Raw genomic sequence first — 16692 nt, 5'->3', positions numbered from 1 at the left:
ATTTTAACGAGTCTAACGACAAGGAAAACTCGGTCCTTTTCATTTTTAGAGAGTCTGAAAAGGTACAGAAAGTTAACTCCAAAATTCCTTTTTCGTCATCTAATCCCTTAAGTCCGAAAAAGTATAAAACAATACAGAAGGGATGAGTTTTCGATAACTTTAACGAGTCGAATAAAACAAGCGCTCGACCTTTTTGTGCAATAATCCCTCAGGTCCAAAAAGATTAAAATCTAGAGGAGGGATAGCTCTACCGGTCACTTTAACGAGCTGGAAGGCCAAAACTCGGCAAACTTTTCATATTTTCGAGTCAGATGAAAAGAGCTTAAAGAAGACTCGTCTTTTGAGGAACGAGTGATATACAGGGATAGCAGCAGATTCCAGGTACAGGTTGGAATTTTCCAATCACGGCAGTGTCACAAGGATGGCTAGGTGAAATCACTCTTCGCAGTTGTTCCTCAAAATGGGTAAACAATCATATGGAGGTGAACGATCGGCCAAATGACAGTGGAGGTGGCAGGTGCAAACACGACCAAGGCTTTTTATGGCTGATAAATTTACGATCACAGAGGTTATTTACCAGAATAGGTTCATTTTTTATTTAAAAATGAGCTTAAAATCTGGAAGAAACATTGCTCACTGCTTATATTTATTTTTTAACGAGCATGAAGACCGCGTTAAAACTACTCAGATCTTGCGTTTATTTTTTAACGAGCATGAACTTTATGCTAAAACTGCTCGATATACCAGTCATAAGATAAGAAATGTCTCCTGTGAGATCTCTATTTTTTAAGGAGTTTCATCTTCACTAAGCTTTACTCCATATCCTTTCTTTATGCAAGTTCGGAAATGACTAATCCAAAAAATGGATAAATAATCGTTCTTTGCTTGCACTCCAAAAGGTTTGCATGCCCCCAGGTATAAAATACAATTTCAAAACTTCCCCTCCTCCTTCCCACCTCTGTTTTTCTTTAGGTGTTCACAGCTACTTGTCGTCTTGCCAGTCTAATGTTAACGATACTTGTCTTCTCGTTATTTTTAACGGGTCTTACGCGATACTTGTCTTCTCGTCAGCCCAACTTTTAACAGATCTTTCGCAAGATCGCAAGAGAACAGCTACTTGCGACAAGAGAGCAGCTACTTGCGACAAGAGAAGAACACTACTCAAAGACAAAACATTTGTGTTATTGAGGGAGGCTTGCCTCTTTCTGGTTACCCAAAGATTGTTTCGTTAATCTTTCAAACAAAACATTTCCTCGGCACTGTCTACCGAAATAGACAAGGGTGAATGACCTTTATCAAACACGTAACTTTGAAAAAAGAATCTTATTCCAGAACAACCCCTCTTCCATCCACGGACGGGGTACGGACTAGTCATATTCTCTCGCGGAAATTCTATCTTATACCTAAGGTTTTCTCTGCCCGAAGCAGACCAGGATGCATGCCCCCTGGGTTCCAGTCCCATCTTTCTGAATCACTCGCACTCATCGGGAAGGAGGACTGGGGGTGGAGACATTTCTTGATTGAATATACCATTCAGGGTTGGTATGTGACTATTTGCGATGCGTGATCCTGGAAATGAAAGTTGGTCTACGAGCTTGACCATCCTTCCTTCGTGTGGAAAACACATTACTCTAAAGAGTGAGGAGACTATTGCTCCCATGCAATATATATAGTCTCGTGCAAGGAGTAGGTTATAATCCAAGGGTCCTTGAACGACGATCACGTTCATTTGAACGGTCTTCCCTTTCAATGTAACAGGCACATTGGGGAGGATCCCTAATGGTCGACTGGTTCCTTTATCGAAACCCGAGAGATTTCTTATCTCAGGCAAAAGCGCCGGGAAACCCAGTGCTTTCCAAGAAATAGAGGAAAGGATACTCACAGATGCCCCTTCATTAATGATAGTGCCAGCCATTACCATTCTGTATATTTGGACGATGATTCTGAATGGTATACAGGCTGGCAACCGGGGTCTGCCTAGTTGATTCCAATCAAAGGATACAACTAGGTTTCTTGGTGGTGGGACCGAATACACGGCCAGATATGACCCTGACGATGTTCCTTCCTGCGATAAAGGAATGGGCGCATTGCCCTGATGCTCATCAGAGTCTGTGTTGATGAAAAGAATCTGGATGGTGTCATCCTTATTCTCTTCGGTGAGGGTGTCATTTGAAGATGAATCTTCAGCGACTGTGTCATTTGACGATGAAACTTCTGAAGGAAGAACCGAGTCAACTGCCGTTTCGACCTTTGGACTTTCGACCGGTCTGGATTAAGTAGGTTCATTTCCAATGACTGACGCTTCAGCTGACCACTTGAGCGGGCCAACTGTATTCTCAACCAACGAAGGACTTGGCACGAGTTTTTTGTATCTAGGAGGAAGTCTCAATGGTGAAACGGGACGATCTTCCAAAACTCTCTTCGCTTCGTCTAAGAAGGGACAACGGTGGATGGCGTGATCGCCTTCACACAGTCTGCAGGGGGATCTTGTTCCCCCTCTTTGTCTTGAACCTTCACTTTTGCTGGTTGACGGTAAGCATTCAACATGGCTATCAGAGGTTGATGCTCCCGAATTGTGCAAACGAGGGGACCAGTCCCTTAGTATCCAGGGAATATAGGGACAATCTCTATGGAAGTGGTCTCCTCTACATATGACACATGGCGATTTAGGCCCGGTCTGTGCTGTGTGTGGATTTTTGTCAGATGTCTTTTGCTTGCCCCCAGTCGCCTTAGGCTCCTTCTTCTTCTTCTCTCTCTTCTTCTTCTCCTTCTTCTCCATGGGAGCTTGGCTTTTGCCGGCTCTACCTTGCGAAGATGAAGGATTGGAGGAAGAGTTATAGGAAGTAGAAGGCTGGTGGGTAGCTCTAGACTGATCTAACTATTGACTCGACTGTTCAGGAACCATGGTGTTCTGAACTACATTGGTTGAGAATAGCCAAATTGGCAGGCCAATTGTCAGTCCTGGAAGCGACAATGTGGCCATGTGGGGCGCACCAACTTCTCCCCAAGAGGAGAAAGGACTAGGATTTCCATCATTGGGAATTCCTTGGTTGGGGCGTTCCATGTTCTCAACCTACAGATCAACGCAGGAATAGGAGGTGATTATGTTCCGTTTAAAATAAATTTTATAACGACGCTTTAGACACAACTTGCTTTTTCACTTTTTAAGAGTCGAGAAAAAGCTAAAGATGACTCTAGTCTCCTTCGATGTTTTAACAAGCCCGAAGTGAGAAATGCTCGGATGGACTTTTTCAGTTATAGAGTTTGAAAAAGGCCAAAAGAAACTGCTCTGGAGATCTAGGCAGAGGGTGTGCCAAACTTTTCAAAAAACCACAGAATACGTTTTACGGTACGGGTGGTCGATCTTCGTGAATGCTGTGTTCACTGCATTGTGATCAGTAGGGCGGCCGACACGACTTCCTATGGATAAAGGCTTTGTTCCTATAGGAGTCTCCCAGTATATACGCGACAGTACGTGGGAGCACAAGTCCGTATTGATACTTATCGCTTCACCGTGGAGGAATCACCCAACCACTCAACGCTAAGATATCACGTTTAACGACGTCGGAACACGTCTCTAGCTTAGACCTCTATGTGTTTGCGTTATGTTTCAATGTGTTGTTATGTAAATTCAATTCATTTTAAGTTGATCTTGTTTAGCAGTTTGCCTTTATGGATCACCACGAGATGTATAATACAACTTCCTAAATGCAGTCTAAGATGATAAGTAAGCTTTTCAATCTTTCAACTTTGAAAATCTTAACTACTGAGGGAAAATAAAGACATCATCTTTTCACACAGATCATAGAGCACACACTAATGCACTTTTCCCTAAATCAACACACAAGCTGTCAAAATGCACATGCACAATGCAGGTATTTCTTTTCTCTTTCTTAATGTTGATGTACTACAAAAAGAAAGTTGTTGTATAACTTTGAATTCAATTTCTAGTGAAAGCAAACAAGCTTTGTCCAAAATCAAAAGACACCTTAAGGTTTACTTGTTTCGACACTAGAAATTCATAAATTCAAACCATATGACGAAAGCAAAAGCTCAATCAGCTATGAACAACAAACAAACTAACTCTTAAGATCAAAACGACACTTATCACAGGTCTAGATCTAAGAGGCCACAGCAAGACTAGTTCACTTTCGTTATGGGAAACTGCAAATGATATAAGAAATACACAAAGAACAAATATAGTTTCTTTATACAACCGAGGCGGAATAGTGGTAAGGAAAGTTGGTTTCAGATAGGCACATTGACTGACAACAGGCTGCAAAAACAAGGATGAAAACAGGGCAATAAACAGCAGGGAACCCCAGTTGCACAAGGCAAAACTGGTTCAGCGCAGGTAGTACACTGTCAGTTTGACATTCAGCGCAGGTAGCCCCTTCAGGACCTGCGATGAAATGCAGACTGCCTTCACAATGCCTGCAATGAAGAGATAAACTTTCGTTTTTCTCAGTTTCCGGGTTACAGATTGCTCAAAAATTCACAGTTTTTGGCCAAATCAAAAGCTATCAATCAAGTACACACTAAAGGATGAAAAGGAGGATGAAAAGCTATCACTAAGAGCTGTTCAGAGTCCTTGTGGATCAGCTCTTCAAATCATAAACATGCCCAGAAATTGAGCTAGAGTAGCTGCCCTCTACTTTGCATTTGAAAGATCCAAATGTAGTTCGATTCAATACTCCTTGTGTTTAGGAAATGAATAGCAAAACACAAACAACCAACAAGATACGATCCCCAGCGGAGTCACCAATTTTTTGTTGGGAAAAGTATCCAATACGGAATGACCCTATCCCACTCTAAGGGTGATAGTACCTCAGCAACAATCGAATCAAAGTTATCTAAGATTTCTTCTTTATGAAAGTAAAATAGGGGATAAAGAGATCCACTAACCGATGTCTTTCGCTAATGGTTGATCCAATCTTCTCTCCTTGCTGCTTGCTCCCAGCTCCTTGCTCTTTCACTGGCCCAGTTACACCGAGATCCTGCAAAATGGCAAGAGAGGGAAACTACAAGAAGCATACATTCATAATTGATTCAAGGATTAGAATAAATCAAATACACAGGTATAACAATACACCATTGAGACACATGCATATAGAAGAACCTCAAATGCTTTATTAATGGAAGAAGTAAAGTTCAGGAAGTGATACAACCATAAAAGGCCCAATCTAGCATCACCTCCCAGCAGAAAGAAATCTCCTCTTCACCTCCTTCAAAGAAAATCACCCAATAGTTCTAAGCTCAAACCAACAGCACTTCCTTACATTCACAAGATTCCAGCCTCCCTAGACCTCATGAGAGAGCTCTATATATAGGAGTTTTAGAGAAAGGATGAGTCAGCTTGAGAGTCGACTAGTGTCCTCTCCCACTTAAGTTATTCTTCAGTTCTTGAGTCCACTTGGAGGTTTTTGCTTCCACTTGGAGATCTAGACCCTCTTACTCATCATCAGTCGAATTCCCTGATCCAAGTGTCATTTTGGAAGCTTCCTGGGCATTGACACCTTGAGGAATGACTGTGCCACATGTCCCGACTCGCCCAGCGCAGGTAGCCTTCTTTGCAGTTGACATTCAGCACAGGTAGACAGTGGAGTAGTTGACATTCAGCGCAGATGCTCAGTGGAGCAGTTGACATGATCTAGAATTGCCTTGTTTTTGAGTGTTTTCAGGTGGAGAACTGTTATTCAGTGCTGTGGTTTGCTGACCTTGTTCCTCTAGGGGTAGGAAAAACATGTTTAGGGACTTTGGATCCCTTAGATTATGGACATTTCATGCTTCATGCTGTAAGGCACAAAAATGTCTATAACAAAGAGCTCTTTGCAAACTCCACTTCTCCCAGACAATATTGTGTTTGAGGGAGCACACTTGGGATAGGTTCCCGTGTTAAAATTTGAATATTGGGACCTCGTAGACCACAAGAAGTTCCTGCATTTAGCGAGTGCAAAGCTAATGCGCCAGAATATGGACGCATCGACTAGGATGATTGAATTAGAGCCATGCAAATGGCTTAGAGGGGTAGAGAAAGTAGGGTTGCTAGACCTATTCTGGGTGCCACATTACCACCATGCCCCAATGACCATTTTTCCGCCAAGCAGCTTCTCTGCTTGGTGCATGATGGGTGCTTGTGGCTAGAGGAGCCCATCCCCATCACAGACCATCTAATTCACCGGACTACATGACTCCCTTGTGTAGGAGAGGACCCAACGAATATTTCAGATGGGAAAAGTGACGATTTGGAAGGGGTCTAGTTCAACTAGGCAAACTATCTATGTGGTGAGTTCCTTGTGAACTACCGCGAAGCACAGGAGAAGGGAAAAACATTTCATTATGCATGGATCCTGTTGTCAATAGTACTGGTGGCATGGGAGTTGCTCGAAGATAGTCGGTTCCCGTCGATCGGGTAGGACCTTCCAGAGGTAGCGAAGTATGCTTCGCTGTGGGCAACCAAAGATGCATAGAGTATAAGGGAGAGCAAGATATTTTGGGTGCTCATGGAGATGAACATCAGAATGGGGATCAATCGCAAGCCGTGATTATCGCCCACTGTCTACAATAGTCTGCAGAGCTTTGCGAAGTTCAAAGCCGACTTCCACCGTGTCTTCATCATGGCGCGGAAGGACCCCATGAAGACGTGGCATGAGTTACCATACTTAGTGACAGACGATGTAGTTTTCACAGCCCTTGAGTCTTGGCCGCTGGAGTGGCGTGCTCTAGCTAGCTCCACAATGGAAGCAGAGAATTCCACCGCACAGTGGAAGGAGGAGACAAAACTGCGGATGGCATAGCTGGCAGAAAAGCGCAGGAAAGAAGAAGTAGCGACTAAGGCCCAGGTGGCACGCGACACTGCGAGGTTGGCAGAGCAATAGAAAACAACAGAAGAAGAGCGCGAAGGACAGAAGTCACCTTCGCCTGAACCGAAGATAGTCACAGAACAAGGTGGCACGGACCCACAGACAACGTCCACCCAGCTCAAACGTTCGTGCCCACAAGAGCAAGTAGGGCCACAAAAGAAGACAAAGGCCTCAAAGAATTCGTTCAACCTAATCAACCTCACTAAGGGGGATCTACCTGATATCAGCGAAACGATGAGGGATGTCACTGCGAAGGCCCTCTAGTACTTTGAAGAACAACACCAGTTGGTATTGGGGGCCCTCTGGACACAAATATAGGAGTTTCAGGTGCGCACTCGACAAGCTGGCACAGTGTGCACCAGCCTCACAGTCAGCACTTCAGCTACCAAGGAAATGTTGCATGCCAAGACGACCAACACAATAGTGCTACCAGATGGAGCACTCATTACAGAGAATGAGGCTAACATGCCTATGATCAGCAGCTTGAAAGGGGTCAGTTTTGACATGGCTATTCTCCCTCGAGAGACACTTTATCTTTTGCAAGATGGAGTCACTGCAGAACTTCAAGCCAGGGAGAGTTGCGCTATAAACAATGTAAACTTTGAAACAGGAACTGATACTGTTACCCGTTTCGTAGAGATAACAAAAAAATGACCCGATTTTCAAAAGTGGTGATGCAGAATACACATGTTTTTTTTAGAACATGGTTTTTGGAACTTTAATTTTTTTCATGTGCATTAAGTTTTACAATGGTAGTGAATGGTAGTGATTTTCATGCTAATTTAAAAAAGTGGTTATTCTGCATCGCACCCTTTTTTTAAAAGACCTATTTTTTGACTTTAAATTTTTTTATTGTATGGAATGTAAATAATTATTTTTTAAAATTAATAATTTTGGAAGTGGTCTTCTTCTTCATATTATCTTGTTTTTAATTTTTTTTGTAGTGAGGTTTTTATTGTTTTGCATATTTAAAGAAGAATGTCGATATTTTGCATTTTCGATATTCTACATATTTATACATTGTTAATTAAATTTTCAATCCAAATGAAATAATTGTCTGTAAAAAACAAATATATATATATATATATATATAAATGTTAAAAAAATTTATCTCATAAACCCTACAAGAATTTGGAAAAATATATGTATATATATATATATAATTAAGTAAGTAAAAATAGAGAAATTAATAAAAAAAACATTAGCAAAACTAGGGAAAAAAATTAAAAAATTAAAAACAAACTAGTTAAAAAAAAAATAGAAAATTAACTAAAAAATGAAAAAACTAGTAAAATTAATATTTAAAAAAACAAAAATAAAATCAAATTATAAAAAAAAAACCCCAAAAAATATTAAAATGGCGGAAAATATATGTCTTTTCAAATGAAAAAAAAAAAAAAAAAAAAACATTTACAATTTATCAAAAAATACCTATTTTTGATTTTTTTTTAAATTCAAATTATAAAAAAAATAAATTAAAATTATTAAAAAAAAAAAAAACCCAAAAAAATGCATATTTTTTATTTTTTGATTTTTTTCTATAAGTTAATAATAATTTTTTTTTTTTTTTTTTTTTGTCCGTATGGGGTAGCTCAAGTGGCAATGGCCGTGGAAATGAAGTCTCACCGAACCAGAGATCTTGGGTTCGATTCTTGTGCTACCCTCCCTGGAAATGGGTGAATAACGGACATGTAAAAACTTGAAAATGAGAAGGTCCCACCTAAGCTTACAAAAAAAATAAAAATAAAAATAAATAAATAATAATTATTTTTTTTAAAACTAACATTTTTATTTAAAAAAAATAAAAATAAAAATTATTTTTTTTTTGTAAACAAACCTTTTTTTTAATTAAAAAAATCGTTATTTTTTTTTAAACAAACTTTTTTTTTTTAATTAAAAAAAATTATAAAATTTTTTAAACATTATAATTTTTAAATAAACATTATAACTATAATTTTTATTAAACAAACTTTTTTTTTAATTAAAAAAATTATAATTTTTTTAATTTTCATATTTAAAAAAATTATTAAAAAAAAAAATTAAAATTAAAATTTTCTTCTAACGGAATTGTTTTCTTTTTGTAGAGTTGAGGCTTCTGTGATCCATAACAAGTTTATGATAGATTTTTCGGCGAAAATCACATGAGAAATCATTTGTCGACGCGTTTCGAACCAACCAGTGTGGTTCATCGTCTGGACAAGTTGAAGAGCAGATCGAGCTTAGCCTGTTTAAATAGCCAGAGCAGAGACACCAACGGTTACCTGGGCAAAAGGTTGACTTAAGGAGCAAGGTCAAAATTAGTTCTATTAGGTAAATGATAAATTATAATATAATAATAAATAAATAAAGATAAATAAATTTATATATAAAATATAAATTTAGTTATAATTAGGTGTAAAATGAATAAATAAATATACAAATATATAAATGAAGAATTATAAATTATTAATTAATAAATAAATATGAAATAATAATAAATTTATTTATTTATTTATTACATAAATAAATAAATATATGAATAAATAAATTAATAAATATAATAGTAAAAATAAGATAAAAATAAATGGTGCCATTATTAAGGTAAATACATATATAAAAATTCATATATAAATATATAAATTTAGTTATATAAGGTGTAAGACAAATAAACAATTGAAGAATTATAAAAAATAATAATAATAAATTATTCATATATTAAAAATATAAATGAAGAATTAAAAATAATAATAATAAATTATTTATTTATTTATTAAATAAAGGAATAAGCATATAAATCAAATATATATATATATATATATATATATATATATATATATATATATATATATATATATTAATAAATCTAAAAGTAAATTCATTTAATCTTTTTATAAATGAAAGAATAGAAATGGTATCATTAGTAAGGTAAAATTAAAGGGGAAGTAAGGGTTAAATTAGTTAGAATTAAATAAATTAAATAATCCAATAAATAACTAGGAAGAGGAAATAAAATAACTTAAATTCTAGTTAGTTATAGGTATTAAAAAGGAAAGGGGGTAAATAAGAATACATAAAATTAAAATTAGTTAAAACTATTAAAAGCAATAATGGACCTTTCCTTATACTAAACAAATGATGTTGGAATAAATAAAGATAATCATAATAATAATAGAATACATAATAATTATAAAAGAAAATCAATAATAATAAACAAATAGATAGTAATAACAAGAAAAACGATTACTAAATAAAATAAAAATAATAAATAAATAATAATTAAGTTAATAAGTACATAAATACTAATAATAATAGAAATAAGTTATTAAAAATGAATAATAAAACGAATATTAGTTTATTATTAGTATTAATAATAGTAACTATAAAATAAAGTAATTGTTTAATAGTTTCTTACTTGAAAATTTAATAGAAATTGTCTAGTAAATAAAAGTAAAAATAAAAATATAAATAATAAAAAGAGACAGAAAACGACTAAGAAGAAAGCGCTGGTACCCAGCACCTGCTGATTTTCCAGCCATCATCTCTATTGAGATTGTTGGGTCTCTTTTCAATCTCAATAGCTTCCCTAAATTTCCGATGATGGAAATGCGAGACCTTAGCGATAACACTAGCTTCCTCAATGCAAACATGATGATTGGTTTTTTCTACATGCTCAGCCAAAGCGGAAGATTTAGCTCTCCTATGTTTAAGGTCAGCAGCGTGCTCACAAATCCTCTGATTAATGGAGCGACCGGTTTCACCAATATAAGGGGTCCCACAGGAGCAGGGGATCATATAAACCCCTTTCATATCTTTGGGGTCAATAGGATCCTTAACTGATCTGAGGGACGAACGAATGGTGTTAAGGGGCCTAAAGGTCACGGGGACACCATGCATCTTGAGAATCCTAGCAACCTTATCAGTGGTCCCTTGAACATAAGGAAGATGAACACCTGGAATCCGTTCCTTCGGTTCCCTTTTTGTCAGAGAATTCATGGTGGCTTTTCGGAAAGCCTTCTGACCCAAGTATCTACTATAGCCATTCTCGACAAAGACATCAAGGAGATGGGATTTTTCTTTCTCAAAACTCTTATTATCCGAGATCCTTAGGGCCCGAGTAGCAAGGGTGTTGAGAACACCCATCTTTTGAGCTGGGAAATGGTGAGAACTGGCATGGAGATACTGCTCAGTATGCATTTTCTTCCGATAAACCCAGGTTTATCGGAAGAAAATGCATACTGAGCAGTATCTCCATGCCAGTTCTCACCATTTCCCAGCTCAAAAGATGGGTGTTCTCAACACCCTTGCTACTCGGGCCCTAAGGATCTCGGATAATAAGAGTTTTGAGAAAGAAAAATCCCATCTCCTTGATGTCTTTGTCGAGAATGGCTATAGTAGATACTTGGGTCAGAAGGCTTTCCGAAAAGCCACCTTGAATTCTCTGACAAAAAGGGAACCGAAGGAACAGATTCCAGGTGTTCATCTTCCTTATGTTCAAGGGACCACTGATAAGGTTGCTAGGATTCTCAAGATGCATGGTGTCCCCGTGACCTTTAGGCCCCTTAACACCATTCGTTCGTCCCTCAGATCAGTTAAGGATCCTATTGACCCCAAAGATATGAAAGGGGTTTATATGATCCCCTGCTCCTGTGGGACCCCTTATATTGGTGAAACCGGTCGCTCCATTAATCAGAGGATTTGTGAGCACGCTGCTGACCTTAAACATAGGAGAGCTAAATCTTCCACTTTGGCTGAGCATGTAGAAAAAACCAATCATCATGTTTGCATTGAGGAAGCTTGTGTTATCGCTAAAGTCTCGCATTTCCATCATCGGAAATTTAGGGAAGCTATTGAGATTGAAAAGAGACCCAACAATCTCAATAGAGATGATGGCTAGAAAATCAGCAGGTGCTGGGTACCAGCGCTTTCTTCTTAGTCGTTTTCTGTCTCTTTTTATTATTTTTATTTTTATTTTTACTTTTATTTACTAGACAATTTCTATTAAATTTTCAAGTAAGAAACTATTAAACAATTACTTTATTTTATAGTTACTATTATTAATACTAATAATAAACTAATATTCGTTTTATTATTCATTTTTAATAACTTATTTCTATTATTATTAGTATTTATGTACTTATTAACTTAATTATTATTTATTTATTATTTATTATTTTATTTAGTAATCGTTTTTCTTGTTATTATTATCTATTTGTTTATTATTATTGATTTTCTTTTATAATTATTATGTATTCTATTATTATTATGATTATCTTTATTTATTCCAACATCATTTGTTTAGTATAAGGAAAGGTCCATTATTGCTTTTAATAGTTTTAACTAATTTTAATTTTATGTATTCTTATTTACCCCTTTTCCTTTTTAATACCTATAACTAACTATAATTTAAGTTATTTTATTTCCTCTTCCTAGTTATTTATTGGATTATTTAATTTATTTAATTCTAACTATTTTAACCCGATGCGTAGTTACTTCCCCTTTAATTTTACCTTACTAATGATACCATTTCTATTCTTTCATTTATAAAAAGATTAAATGAATTTACTTTTAGATTTATTAATATATATATATATATATATATATATATATATATATATATATATATATATATATATATATATTTGATTTATATGCTTATTCCTTTATTTAATAAATAAATAAATAATTTTTTATTATATTTTTTTATAATTCTTCAATTGTTTATTTGTCTTACACCTTATATAACTAAATTTATATATTTATATATGAATTTTTATATATGTATTTACCTTAATAATGACACCATTTATTTTTATCTTATTTTTACTATTATATTTATTAATTTATTTATTCATATATTTATTTATTTATGTAATAAATAAATTTATTATTATTTCATATTTATTTATTAATTAATAATTTATAATTCTTCATTTATAATTCTTTATTTATTCATTTTACACCTAATTACAACTAAATTTATATTTTATATATAAATTTATTTATCTTTATTTATTTATTATTATATTATCATTTATCATTTACCTAATAGAACTAATTTTGACCTTGCTCCTTAAGTCAACCTTTTGCCCAGGTAACCTTTTTGCCCAGGTAACCGTTGGTGCCTCTGCTCTGGCTATTTAAACAGGCTAAGCTGGATCTGCTCTTCAACTTGTCCTGACGATGAACCACACTGGTTGGTTCGAAACGCGTCGACAAATGAATTCTCATGTGATTTTCGCCGAAAAATCTATCATAAACTTGTTTTCTTTTTATTAAAAGGAATTTAATATTTTGGGCCGCCGCCCCCCTGTCGCCCATGGTGGCGCGGCCGTGGGCGGAGGGCCTGCGGGCAGGCACCTCCGCCCACGGCCGCGCCACCATGGGCAGACGGGGGGCGGCGGCGCAAAAAATTTAATTTTTTTTAATGAAAAATAAATAATTCCGTTAAATTTTTTTTTAAATTTTAATTTTTTTTTTAATAAGTTTTTTAAATATGAAAATTAAAAAAAAATTATAATTTTTTAATTAAAAAAAAATTGTTTAAAAGAAATTATAATTATAATGTTTATTTAAAAATTATAATGTTTAAAAAAAATTATAATGTTTAAAAACAATTATAATTTTTTTAATTAAATATGGAAATTACAAATTTTTTTTTTTTATTGTTAACTATTTCTATTTTTAAATTTAAAAAAAAATGTTTAAAAAGAAATTATAATTTTTTTAATTAAAAAAAAAAGTTTGTTTAAAAAAAAAAAAAATTTAATTTTAATTTTTTTGTAAATAAAAAGGTTAGGTTTAAAAAAATTTCCGTTAAAAAAAAATAATTAAACTTTATTTTTGTTTTTGTAATAATTTTTTTTTTTAATTTGAAATTAAAAAATTAATTTTTTTTTGAAAAAAAATTAAAATGTTTTTTATTATTTGTATTTTAAAATTAAAAAAAAAAAGATTGTTTAAAATAAAATTTGAATTTAATAATTTTTTTTCCTTTTTTAAAATAAAAATAGTAGGTTTAATAAAAAATAATTAGATTTTTTTTTTTAAATAGAAAATTTGCATTCTTTGGTTTTTTTTTTTTAATATTAATTTCACTAATTTTTTAATTTCTTTTCTTTAATTTTCTAATTTTTTTTTAAAACTAGTTTATTTTTAATTTCTTTTTCTTTTTTTTCCCGGTTTTTGCTAATATTTTTTTTTTTAATTTCTTTGTTTTTACTTACTTAATATTATATATATATATATATATATATATATATATATATATATATATATATATATATATATATTCCAAATTCTTTTTCGATTTGTGAGATAATTCTTTTTTTAACTTTTTTTTTTTTGTTAATTTTCTATTTTTTTAAATCTAGTTTTTTTTTAATTTTTTTTGTTTTTTCTTAATTTTTTTTTTCTATTTTTATCTACTTAATTCTTAGTTTTTTTAAAATATTTTTTTGTTTCTTTTCCGTATTTTTTTTTTCTTTTGCCAATTTTTTGATGGTATTTTATTTTTTTATTTTTTATTTTCACTATTTATTTGTTTATAATTTATAATTTTTTTAGTTTTTATATTTGAATTTTTTTAAGTTTTATATTTTTATTTTGTGTTTTGTTTTTATTATATATCTTAATTTATGTTTTGTTATATTTTTAAACTTTTTTTTTTGTTTTGTGTTTTTTCATTGTTTTAATTTTTAATTTTTAATTTTATTTTATGTTTTCATTATTTTTTTAAAATTTAATGTTTTTCGGGGTCATGAAAAAATATTTTACGCCATTATTTCGAAATGTTGAAATTTTACATTCGAAAAAGAAAAGTGTTCTTCCAGAATTAACACTATTCGTTTTGAGGGTGTTTTTTGGATAATTTTTGTGCGAAAAATTGGTTTCCACCACCATTTTTAAAACATGTTGAAAATTTACCCAAGAAAAAAATAGGTGTTATTCCAGCATCAACACTTTTCGTTTTGAGCACTGTTTTTTATGTTTTTTTGGGGTTTTTTGGCTAGAGTTCCCGTTTTGAGTTTATAGTTCCCGTTTCAAAGTTTACATTGTTTATACAAGTAATGAGCGAGCAGTGCATCAACATTGAGCAGGTGAGCCTGCAACGCAACGAGGCCATGGAGTAGAACAAACATATAGCTAAGGTTATGGAGGAAGCCTACCAGATGGTCCCAGAGTTGGCCATCCAAGCAGAGGAACCGGTGGAGGTGCACGTACGTCAATTAGCCATAGGGGTGTGTGATGCTGGAGCATAAATGACCAAGGTTCAGTTGGAGCTGAACCTTTAGATACCAAAATTATAGTTGAAGGCTCAACCTTCAACTCCGCTAGAGGTCAGAGAACAGTGCACCATCGCAATCACAACAACAATGGTGGCAGTTGATAGTGGAGTGACAGATTGCATGAAGCTATTCGAACAGTCATTCGAGGTCCTAACCACCCTGCAGGAGGACCCGAACATAGAGCACTTAGAGACAGAGGTGCGTGAGCTGCAGTAGAGATATGATGAGGTAAAAGGGACCATGCAGATGGTTTCCCTTACACAACGGCTTGTAAGGATACAACAGGCAAAGGCACTCAAGGAGAAGGTGGATGTCGCTCGGCATAAAGAGGCATTTTTTAAAGCGCACCTACATCCATGGATCAATGAGGCTTATACCATCACAACATCCATTGAAGCAAAGCTCGCGCAGTTGCAAGCAACTCGGGAAAGGATTCAGGGTAGCAGTTCAACGACAGCAGTCACCGAACAACGCGTAGAGGAAGTTCAGTTGGCAGCCACTCAGTGTGTTGCTGAACTTGCAGTGATCCAATCATAGTTGGGAGGTCATCACGCTAAGATCTCCACACTTGCAGAGTGACTCGAGGGTGAGTCACGATGTTTGTGTTGGGGGCCTGTTGGGTGGGGGATCCCCCAAGGGCAGTTTTGGGGCCTAGAGCCCAAATTTTGGTCCGATTTTTTAATTCCAATGTAAAGGCTCTATATTTTGTGGGCGCGGAGTGCGTAGTTGTAAAAGAGTCATATGGTTGTCTACCCTTAATTTGATAATGTAATGTCGGCTGTAGAGATCTACCCATGGTCCGCAAACCATGGGATTGTATAAATAGAGTGAAGCTCTGAGTATTTAAGGCATCAAATCTAATCTAAGATGAAGAATATATGATGTATGCGAGATAGATCTGAAGTGTAAAGTGTAGTTTTGGGTCGTAGCGTAGGTAGAGGCTCTGCAGCTAAGTGTGTGGAGGCCTAGTAGTCTGTAGCTGAGTGCGTGGACCCTTACAGCTGAGTGCGCAAGGCGAGTCAAGTCTGTACTTATCTGGAAGTATTAATAAGGAGAAGTTTCTATCAATTCTACGTCTTTATTTTCTGTTTTATGCATCTGTTATATTGGGTATGAATTTCACTTCTAATGCTTATATGATGCACGAATGTGTATAATTGTATAGATTAAGTGAACGCAAGTAGGAAGATCTATTTACGCAAAGATAACTAAGATCTGATAATAAGATGAGTAAAATACTTAGTCTAAGTTCGGAAATAGCGCAACTCACTGCCCTAGCAGCGCAAAAGGACTTCAACCCCTGGTTAGGGTTGCGCGAAGACCGATTGTGACACTTCACAAAGGTATTCAAGGGTGGAATAGAGCACGAAGCCACTTGTGTGAAGGTATGTATAGTTGGACTAAATCATCATCACAACCATCTCAAGGGTGCGGAAACTTGGTTCCAACATCCCTCCATACTAACTCTGAACCTGGTTCAGGCCCCTATAATCCAACAATGTCTTCATGCAGTTGTCTTCTTACAAAAATTATTTTGGATATCAAAATTAGGGCCAACTTGCTTT

Source organism: Pinus tabuliformis, chromosome Q (assembly GCF_031772625.1).
Source record: "Pinus tabuliformis cultivar Carrire ecotype Pingquan chromosome Q, CPIR1, whole genome shotgun sequence".
Lineage (NCBI taxonomy): Eukaryota > Viridiplantae > Streptophyta > Pinopsida > Pinales > Pinaceae > Pinus > Pinus tabuliformis.
The sequence above is the reverse complement of the archived record's forward strand: the minus strand, read 5'-3'. Positions refer to the sequence as shown.